Raw genomic sequence first — 11,164 nt, 5'->3', positions numbered from 1 at the left:
TTGTGTTTCAAACACAGGAGTACCTCGTTTCAGTGTGCTATGCTTTACTGCACTTCACAGATACTGCATTTTTCAGACTGAAGGTTTGTGGTAACCTTTCATTGAGCAAGTCTATCAATCAACACCATTTTTCCAGCCGCATTTGAGCACTTTCTGTCTCTGTGTCACGTTTTGGTAATTCTAGCAATATTTCAATTTTTTTTATTTTTATTATATTTGTTATGGAAATGTGTGATTTTTGATGTTACTATTTCACAAAGATTATGACTTGCTGAAGGCTCAGATGATGAGCAATAGAGTATTTTTTAATTAAGGTACGTACATTGTTATTTTAGACATAATGCTATTGCACACTTAATAGACTGCAGTATACTGGAAACATAATTTTTATATGCACTGGGAAACCAAAAAATTTGTGTGACTTGCTTTATTGCAATATTCACTTTATTGTGGTGGTCTGGAATTGAACCTGCAGTATCTTCAAGGTATTCCTGAAGTGATCGGCTAAGACAAATGAGAAAATAAGTCATTTGTGTCAAGTTAGGGGATATTTGGTCATCCAAGGACCACCTCACCAAGAGGAGCTATGGCCAAGATGCCACTGTCCCGACTAGATACAATAGGTAGGAATTTTAGAAATAAAAAGAAACAGAGAAGAGGTACCCAGGTGGCCTCTTACCCTGTGGACAGCATTCTTCTTGGGAACACTTGGTGGAAGTGTGAGAGTGGGTGTGGGCATGTGCACTCCAGTTGCAAAATCAGGGAAAAGGTCGCATGGTACAGCTCTGTGTTTCAGGGGCATTTGTGGTGACACTGGACAAAATGCTGGGCAAACATCCTTGAGATGGTTGCAGAAAGGGGCCGGCTCAAGATGGCTGGAGTCAGGAGGTACATCTTGGATTGGGCAGGCCTGCTGCAGCCCTAAAAGGGACCCCCTGATTGTGTACCTCTGTGTTCCCGAGACAGAAGCGGGAGAGAGATCCTGAAACCTGGATGGGAAATTTACACACGTTTTTCTTCTTTTTCCCTTCTCTCTGCAAGGATGGAGGGCAGGGCCTCCCAGGCAGGCAGGGCAGGGCAGGGCCAGGGGCCTCAGTGGAACCCGCCTGGCTCTGCAGGGTGGTTGGGTAAGAGGGTCATCACAGCTCAGATGTGCCAGAGGCAGGTGTGCACAGGTGGGCGCTGGGCTGGCCAGCTGGCTAACACACACACACACACACACACACAGAGCAGGGGAAGAGAGGCTCGCCTAGTAAGCCAGTGCTTTCTACTTCCCAGCTTTGTCCGTCTCTGTCCACACTGCCTCCCTCTCCCTTAGCCCCCTCTCCCTGCAGGTAATGATTCTTCCCAGGTGAGAGTGTGGCTGGCTGGACCTGGAATCCTGCCCAGGAAAGATGCAGTGGTGACCCAGTTCTCAGAGTAAGCCAGGCTTGATGCCTTTGCTCAGAAGGGTGCAGCTCCCAGGGGTGTGGCTGCCTCATAGGCCTGTACGTGGCTTAGCAAGGGATCCAGGCACCCACACCCTCATCCCTGCTTAGCCTGGGCCTGGGCTCCGGCCTGGGTCTGTGCCTGTGACGTGGCCTCAGGCTGACCCTGCCACTGTTCCCCACTGCACCCAACAGGAAAAATAAAGGCGAGTTCTAAGCTAGACTCTAGCAGCCCAGGTCCCCCATGGAGCTGGGAAGGGAATGGTCCCCTTACTTCCCAAATGGTTGATAGGCAAAGGAGGGGCTCCAGGGCCCAGGGGGCAGCATCAAAGGAAGACTCTGCTAGTTGTGAAATCCTCCCTTCCAGCTTCCCCTGGACACTTCCTTTGACAGGTTATGGGACACAGGCTGCCCACCAGAATCTGGAGCAGGGAGCAAATTCACAGGAAGAGCCTGGACGTTGGGATGGAAGTTCCCATCTCCACTTCCAAGAGTCAAGCTGGGGGCCTTCTTCTCTTTGTCCTTTTGCAAGTCCCCATGGCCCACTTTCTGCCCCCTTTCCGGCCCTCCTCCACCCCAGGTTTCCCCCTAAGTCTCTCCTTCCACCACCACCTCTCCTTCTATTCCAGGCATCAGGCCCGAATCTCCATCAGGCACTGGCTGTTTCACAGGGTCTATGTCTTTCGGGGGATTAATTCCTCCAGAGTTGGAGCATTTTGGAAATTAGGCCCCACAATGGTTGAGGTAAGAGGATGTTATCCTAAAAAATGAAGAAGTCCTAACTTTCCAAACTGCACACACCCCTCAAACCCCTGGCCTCCATCCGTGCCCCTTGGCTTCTGATGCTTCTGCAGGCCCAAGGCTGGGATGATTCCTGTGGGCAGTGAAGTCCCCCTGGGGCAGGGTCTCTGAACACTGCTCCCATTTCCCCTCCCTGCTCTGGGGTCTATAACTGCCCAGAATTTCCACTGGCCCAGCCCTGCAGACAGGTGTGTCCGGTGTATATTGTGAATAAACGGGTAAACTGCAGGAGTCCACTTTTCAATTTATTCTTATCTGAGCAGCCCTCAGGCTGGGGAAGGTGATGGGGATGGAGATCTCAGAACTGGCATATTTGAGGCAGTAAAGGAGGGAAGATCGTTCTGAAATATCACCGTAACCCCAGACACCGGTCTTTTCTGCAAAGCTACTTTGTACTGATTGGGCACCGATTTGGTGGCTGCTCACTGCTGCTTGGAAAGAACCTCTGCTCTTGGCCAGAGGCCACAGGGAATGTGAGGAGGCCCCAGGGTTTGCAGGGTTCCTTGAAGAGAAGAGCCTGGGGCAGGTTTCTGTGTCTGCTTGGGCAGGGCCAGTGTAATGGAAGAGTGCCCCCTAGTGAGACTCATCCCTGGCTGCTGGGGACAGCTCTACCCAGGGCTCCCAAGGTGGACCTGGGGTCCCAGATCCGGCCAGCAGGGATGTTCGGGACAAGGTTTCATTCCAGGGACACGTATTTCCCAGGTCCCTCCAAGAATGGACTAATGGCTCCAGTTGTGTTTCAGAGCTTTCCTCGCATTTCAACCTCTCCTGGGCTTTCCCTTTTTCTTTAAGGAGATACCATTTTTAATACAATCTTACATCATTGACATCATTGGGAAAATACCTTTCATTTACTCACCCATTCACCCTTCCGTTCATCTCTTCTGTCTTCTATTTCATGTATTCATTCAACAAATATTTCCTGAGCATCTGCTGTAAGCCAGGCCCTCTGAATTGAAGGGGGTCTCCATCTTTGTGGAGTTCATGGATCACTGGGCACGGGAGAGAAAGAGGCCAGTACACGGCAGAACGGAAAGTTCTGGAGGCACAGGGAGGGAATCAGGCAGGCTTCCACTAGGAGGTTGTCCTCAGGTTGAGCGCTAAAGCCCAAGATGGCCTGTGAGGTCTTCCCCAGCCTGGCATCTGGAGAACCCGCACTAGAAACACAGACCCAAGGGGGAGGTGTTGAGCCATTCACAGGTGGTTCCTGACCTCCAGTCACCCATACATCCCTGTCCAGGAATGATCCTGGGTGGGAGGGACTACAAAGGGACACAAGGAAACTTTGGGGGAGTATGGTGTGCATATGCCCAAATTTATCAAATTGTGTACTTTTAATCAGCATTGTTTATTATAAGTCAAGTATACCTCCATAGAAAAGAAAAACATTTTAAAAAGTCAAATAGTAGTACAATGTAAAAAGCAGCACCCTGTTGTACTCTTCTCCCCACCAAATTTCATTCCAAAGAGACAACCACTTTCAAGTCTTTTAGATGTTCTGTTATTTACACCTAAATTTCTAAAAAATCTTCTTTTATTCCATGGTGTTTCTGTTTTAGGTACTGCCTATCTACTTCCTACTACTTCTTACTCACCGCATACACACACAGACACTTAAACACATACACCCTTCTCCATCCTCCACATGGAAACATGACAGTTTGGTTAAATTACTATTCAGTGTTTATGTTATTGTGACTGTGTAAATATTGCTAAAAGCTGAATCACCTACTGTGCCATGAGTACACTTCCTTTCTTGTACAACTTTTGTTTTTCTTGGAGTTAAATATTTGCCTCATTTTTTCATTTTCTTGGCATGCTATATATTTAGCATTGATTTGTGCCCAAAGGGATAGACAGAACCCTAAAATTCTACTCAGTGAGGGTAGACCCACTGGCGTTCAATCAGGTCCATTTTGGCCTTGGCGTCATCTCTCCTGGAGAGTTGGGTGGGCTGCTCTCTAGTCCCACCAAACAGCTTTCATCCTGAGATCTCCCTTCATCTTCACCGTGGGTCCTCCCCTCACTTCTGTTTGGTTCCTTGTTTTCTGGATCCCTTGTCTTCATCTTCCTAAGAATGGAACTGTGGGAGGCAAATGTTTTTAACCATTTTGTGTCTCAAAGTGTCTCTACTCTACCCTCATACACTATTGATGGTTGGCTGGGTATAAAATCCTAGGTTAGAAATAATTTTCCCTCTGTATTTTGACAGTGTTGCTTCATTTTCTTCTTGCTTCCAGTGTTGCCATTGAGGAAAATGATGTGATTCTGAGTAGTGATCTCTGGATAGAAACCGTTTTCTCTCTGGAAGCTTTTAGCATTTTCTCAGCATGTATGTTGTCCTGAAATTTCCCAGGGATATTTCTTTGCTCTGGGCCCTTGATGGGTCCATCATTCTGGCACTTCAGGTCCCTAAGCACTGGGAAATTTTCTCTTATGATTTTGTTGTTACTTTCCTCCAGTTTAACTGTTCTCTTTTTTGGAACACCAGTTGTTTGGATGTTAGAACTCCCAAAATTCTTCTCTAAGTTTTAAATGTTTTTTCCTGTTACCTTCATTTTTCTGGGAAATTTCCACCCCTTTATATTTCAACCCTTCCATATTTTGCTGTCATTTCTAATTTTCAAGAGATGTTCCTTACCCAGTGTTCTCTTTTATAACATCATCCTCTTGTTACATGAATTAACGATCTTCTCTTATCCCTCTGGAAATGGTGATTATAATGAAAATTGTTTTTCTTATTGCCATCTCCACATTATCTCTGTTTCCTTGGAGTTCATTTTTTTCTGTTTGTTTGCTTTGGTCTGTGTTTTTCGTAGTTAAGGCTTCCCTCAAATGACTTTGATTCTTGGCTGTCTGGTCCTATTTAAGAGGGAGGCGGTTAAGAGCTGAGGGAAGCCCCATGTGGATGCAGAGCCAGTTTCTTGGTGGGTCTCACAGATAAAGGATGGGATACGGTTTTGGCCCTGATGTGGAGGACCCCAAAATATCATAATATGTAGGTCAATTCCCTTGATCCAGTCAGTTTCCCAGTGACGGATCCTCTGAATTTCCTGCTGGAGGCTGGAAGCCTGGCTCCCTGTGTTTCGAGAGCCGAACAAGAAAAGGGAGCAGAAGGGGGTTGGGGAAGTGAGCTGCGCCAGACCCCAGGGCTCCGACCACAGCCTTCAGTCTCTAGACGCTGGAGGCTCCGTTTGCTAAGACTGTCTGAGGCTCCCTGACCTTGCTTCTTTCCCTCCCGGAACACTCAGCAGTGCGGGGAAAGCTAAAACCTCATCTATCTGCTTTCCCTTTTCCAGAATTTTGTTGACATTCCTCTCCTGCTCTCTCCTCCCCAGCCTTCTTTCGCTGAGCGGTTAGGCTTTTCCCTTTCAAGTCTGTCCTGTCCGGGAGGCGGGGCCTGGGGCGGAGCCAGGGTGAAGGTGCTGGTCTCTGCTTCCTTCCAGTTCGGCTGGACTGGGTCTCCTCCTGGTTTTTCTCACCGAGGTGGCTCATTCCACGCCATGTCGGGACTGGTGTGGGTACTTGGGGCAGGAAGCTGGCAAGCTCAGGGTTGTTGAGCTAGTTCTACAACTTCGGGGCTTGCTTTCCCTGCTGTGGTGGGCTGGGTCCCCGTACCTCCGCCCAGGATAAGCCGGGCTGGGGGTGCTTCCGTGACGCGAGCTGTCTGCGTGACGCACGCTCCGGGGTTCTGCCACTCAGGCCCTGTACGGCTGCAGCTAGGACATCGGACAGGATGACTTGAGGCTTGGGGTTTCAGAGCTGCAGCTCCAGGAAGTGGATGATTCTCCTTCAGACACCGCTTCGTCTTCCGAACTTGGGTCTCTGGGCGAAGGCTGGCCTGGAGCTGTCCTTGCTTCCCGTCTGACCCCTCTCGGTGCATTCACAGGAGAGGGTGGTGGGGAGAACACCGCCTCTCCCAGGCCCAGCTTTGCTGCCTCCTGAGGGCCGAGTCTCTGGCCTTTCAGCCCTGTTGGAAAGGTTCTGTTGTTCGAATGGGTAGGGGATGGAGAGTCACTTGGGAAACATCACAATATCTGGCTTAGTTCATGCAAGAGGCTCTCAGGGTGTGTTGTGTGGGTACTGGCCCTGTGGGGTGCTCCACGAGCAGTCAGCTGTGCCAGGGAGACTCCATAAACAGTATTCCTTCCTTAGAGATCCACGATGGCATCAACCTGTGTGGAGTCTGAAAAACATCTGCAGGAAAGAAACCATATCTTTGTTTAAGGCACCCATATGGGTGAGGACAGGCTGAAAGAAATTACACTGTCTGAAAAGGTATCAGGCAGTAGACAATTGGGAGTGTCCAGTGTATCATCTTGGTGGAAACTAAGGTGGCCGCAGAGTTGGAGACAGTGAAGAATGTAGCCCATATTTAGGCCAGTCCTTGGCTAAACTCTCCTGAAAGCCCAGTGGGTCTTGGCTTTCTGGCCTGCTTTTTCAGACCCTTTTGGCAAACTCCTCCCCAAAGCAGCCCAAATCCAAATGGCTGGTGCTGGAAGAGACACGGAATCTGGCCCTAGGACAAAGAAATGATCTTGGAGAGGTACAGGGAGAGTGCTTCCTCTGAGGTCAGCAGAAACAAAAGGACATCAGCCGTGGGGAGGAGATGGTAGAAAGAGGGAGAGGCAGGGTCGTGGGTCAGGCAGATCAGTTATCATTATTTCTGGACAAGATCTTATATCTTAGTAAGATACAATGTAACATAACATATATAAGAATATATATAATATATAACAAAATTCAACCTTTTTAACGTACAGTTTGATGGAGTTTGATAATTGTGTACAGTGGTATAACCACAATCACAATAAAGATTTAGATTTTTTCTATCTCTTTAAAGAGTTTCCTTGCACTGCTCTGCAGGCAGTTTCCTCCCTTGATCCCCAAGCCCCAATAACTGCAGGTCTGCTTTCTGTCACTACAGTTTTGCCTTTTCTAGAATTTTATTTTATTTTTAATTAAAAAAAATTTTTTTAGCTGCCCTGCGTGGCTTGCGGGATCTTAGTTCCCTGACCAGGGATTGAAGCCGCGCCCTAGTCAGTGAAAGCACAGAGTCTTAACCACTGGACCGCCAGGGAATTCCCATAGAATTTTATATAAATAGAATCATTAATCATACAGCAGCAGTCTTTGGCATGTAGCTTAATTTCTTTCACTTAGCATTATTCTTTTTAGATTCTTTCAACTTGTTGCCTGTATTAATATTCTGTTCCTTTTTTAATCAATGAGCAATATTCCAGAGTAGGGATGTACCACAGTTTGTTTGTCCTTTCATCAGTTGGTGGACATTTGGGTAGTTTCCAGTTTTTGGTTATTATAAATAAAGTTGCTATGAATATTCACATACAAGTCTTTGTGTGGACACACATTTTTATTTCCCTTGGGTGACCAGCTAGGAATGAAATTGCTGGGTATGTGGAAAATGTGTGTATCTTGATAAGATACCACCACACTGTTTTCCAAAGTGCTGAACCATTTTACATACCCACCACGAATGTATGAGACATCCAGTTGCTCCACATCTGTCTACACTTGGTATTATCAGCCTTTAAAATTTTACCCATTCTAGTGGGTCCATGATGGTGTCTCATCATGATTTTAGTTTGCAACTCTCTGATGAATAGTGATGATGAGCATCTTTTCATATGCTTATTTGGCACTCATACATCTTCTTTTATGAAGTGTCTGTTCAAATGTTTTGCCTGTGGCTTGCCTTTCCTTTTGAGCTGGAGATGGACCACAAACTCTCTGGGTAACCTTGGGCAAGTGACTTAACTTCTCTAAGCCTTGGTTTCCTCATGTGTAAAATAAGAATAAAAATGGTATTTAACCATAAATTTGTTATGAGAATTAATTCATAGTAAGATAAGAAGTCTCCCTGGCACTGCCTGGGACAAAGTGGGCTATTGTTTCCAGGGGAAACTTGCTCTTCCAAGCATGAAGATGAGGTGACAACCACCATAGAGATACCCATGGCCACTGCTAGTAAACTTGACAGATGACCTGGTGCCAGGCTACATGATTGTGGGCCTAGGAGAGGCTGGGTGGGCTCCATCTGGTATGTGTAGGGATACTCTAGGCCAGTGGCCTTGAAATATTTTCTCACATACACCCAGCACTTTTGAACATTTTTTGCTCCCTAGCATGCTTTTAAGCTAACATTTAAATTTATAGCAGAAGTTTAAATAGTTCCAACTGATGCGATTTTCAGTAAAAATGATATTTAAAAATAAGACTGCTCAATTGCTCTTTTAAATGTATCATATGGGCTCTAAATATTATCACAATTCGATACCAATATGCCATAGGGAAATAAAATTACATGAAAGATCTTTTTTTAAAAAATCAGAAATTCTAGTTAGTTCTTTTCTTCTTGAAATCGTATTTCTATTCTCTTTTCCACAGAAATTTTTCTCCTCTAGTATATTTTTATGCTAGAAAGTCTTTTAATGATCCCTCCTTGTTCCTCTCTTCAATAAAAATATAAATTAAACTTTTAAAAAAATTATATTTTTATTGAAGGGGTAAAGTAGGAATTTGGGATTAACAGACACACACTACTATATATAAAATAAACAACAAGAACCTACTGTATAACACAGGGAACTATATTCAATATCTTGTAATAGCCTATAATGGAAAAGAATCTGATAAAGAATATGTATATATGAATAACTGAATCACTTTGCTGTACACCTGAAACATTGGAAACCAACTATACTTCAATAAAAAAACTTCCAAAAATAATTTGAAACACTTAAAAATTGTCTGTGATTGTAAGGCTCTAGGAATTAAACATTTCTATCCTGAATTGAGTTATTATTGCAATTATTATTAGTGTACAATTGATCAAAACAAAACATATTACACATTTTGAAAAATAATTATTAAACAAAGTAACATTTTGTTGGAAATCTATTTCTCAATGATATGGATGGGGTGTGTGTTAAATGTCCTCTTGTCTGGGATTCTGGCCCTGGGTGGGGCAATGCACGTGAGTGAGACTGCTTCGCCCTGTGGAGAGGGTGAGGCTGAGAGTGGGGATGGGAAGGAGTCCAGCAGGACACCTCTATCACAGGACTCTCAGGTAGACCAGTTTTAAGAGGTTGTACAAGTAAACTGAAGATCAGGAAACCGGTTCTGTTAAAACACTGGTGCCCTCATAGTCCTTGGCAAGTCCATAGACACCCCAGGAATGTGCACCAGTTTGCAGCATGCCAATGTAGGTTACACAGAGGACTGTTTGGCCTGTGTCCCATGCCAATGATGCAGACATCTGATGCATAGGGTGAGTGTGTGTCTGGAGGTGAGTGGGGCATGAGTGTGGGGTATGAGGTGTCTATAAGGAGGCAATAGACCAGTAACACACGAGCAGAATAAATAAATAATACACAATAAAATGCTTGGTGTATTTTATCAATGTTGCCTCCTCAGCAAAGCAAATGGCAACACATTTTCCCCCCAGAAATGTTTTTTTTTTTTTTAATGCGGTACGCGGGCCTCTCTCTGTTGTGGCCTCTCCCGTCGCGGAGCACAGGCTCCCGATGCGCAGGCTCAGCGGCCATGGCTCACAGGCCCAGCTGCTCCGTAGCATGTGGGATCTTCCCGGACTGGGGCACGAACCCATGTCCCCTGCATCGGCAGGTGGACTCTCAACCACTGCGCCACCAGAGAAGCCCGAAATGTTTGTTTTTTATGCATAGAAAAACAATTCATATTGAATTGAATTCACTGATATAAAAGGCAACTTAATCTAAGTAGCTTTTTTTTTAAGAGAAAGGTAGCTGTGGTGGTTAATTTTATGTGTTCACTTGCCTAGGCTGTTGTGCCCAGCTGTCTGGTCAGACACCAGTCTAGATGTTGCTGTGAGGGTGTTTTGAAGATGTGATTAACATTGAAATCAGTAGACTTGGAGTAAAGCAGACTGCCCTCCATAATGTGGGTGGGCCTCATCCAATCAGCTGAAGACCTTAAGAGAAAAGATTGAGAACCCCAGAAAAGGAAGGAATTCTGCTTCGAGACTGCCTTCAGACTCAAGGGGCAACATCAAATCTTACTGGAATTTCCAACCTGCCTACCCTACAGATTTTGGACTTGTCAGCCTCCACAATTGTGTGAGCCAATTCCTTACAATCAATCAATCTCTCTCCCTCTCTCTCTCTCTCTCTCTCACTCTCTCCCTCCACACACACATCTTATAGGTTCTGTTTTTCTGGAGAACCCTGACTAATACAGTAGCCAATGTTATATTCATTGGATTTTCAGATTACACACAACCTGCCCTGGGATTTTTGTGAGAAAAGAATAAATTTCTTGTTTTTTAAATTGCCGCAACTTGGGGTTTATTTATTATTGCTGCCTAGTCCACAGTAATACACAAATCTACTATGTGCTGGACACTGTCTGGGGATAATATTCACCTCAAGTTGTTTTTTTTTTGTGAGAGTTTAATGACATCTTATCTGTGGGAGAGTGGTTTGGCTGCACAGGGTCTCTCGTGAGGTTGCAGCCAAGACACTGGTGGGGCTGAAGTCCTCTGAGGTATTGACTGAGGCTGGAGAATCGACTCCCAAGGTGGCTCACTCGCATGGGTAGCAAGTCGGCGACCCTCAGACCCTCTCCTCTTGGTCTCTCCTTTGAACATGCATCTCCTGGGGATGCCCTGAGTATCTCCTTTCTTTGCCTGGGAGCCCCAATGTATCCTTAAGGACTCAGCTTGGTGATTACTGGGAGGAAGTCTACCGGCTTCTTGAAAAAGTCAGCTGCCTACTGGGAGGGATTCCATTCTTTAAGTTTCTACATAGCTTCACTGCCAGCTTTTACGTTGACATGTCTGAACACTTCGTTTGTGCCATTGCTTTCCTTCTACAGGCACCACTGGTGTCATGAGTGTGACCCTCTGGCGCAGACTTGAGCTCAGCTGCAGGCATTGT

This window comes from Leucopleurus acutus, assembly GCF_964270905.1.
Source record: "Leucopleurus acutus genome assembly, chromosome: 5".
In the NCBI taxonomy this organism is placed as follows: domain Eukaryota; kingdom Metazoa; phylum Chordata; class Mammalia; order Artiodactyla; family Delphinidae; genus Leucopleurus; species Leucopleurus acutus.
This window is presented reverse-complemented; position numbering follows the sequence as displayed.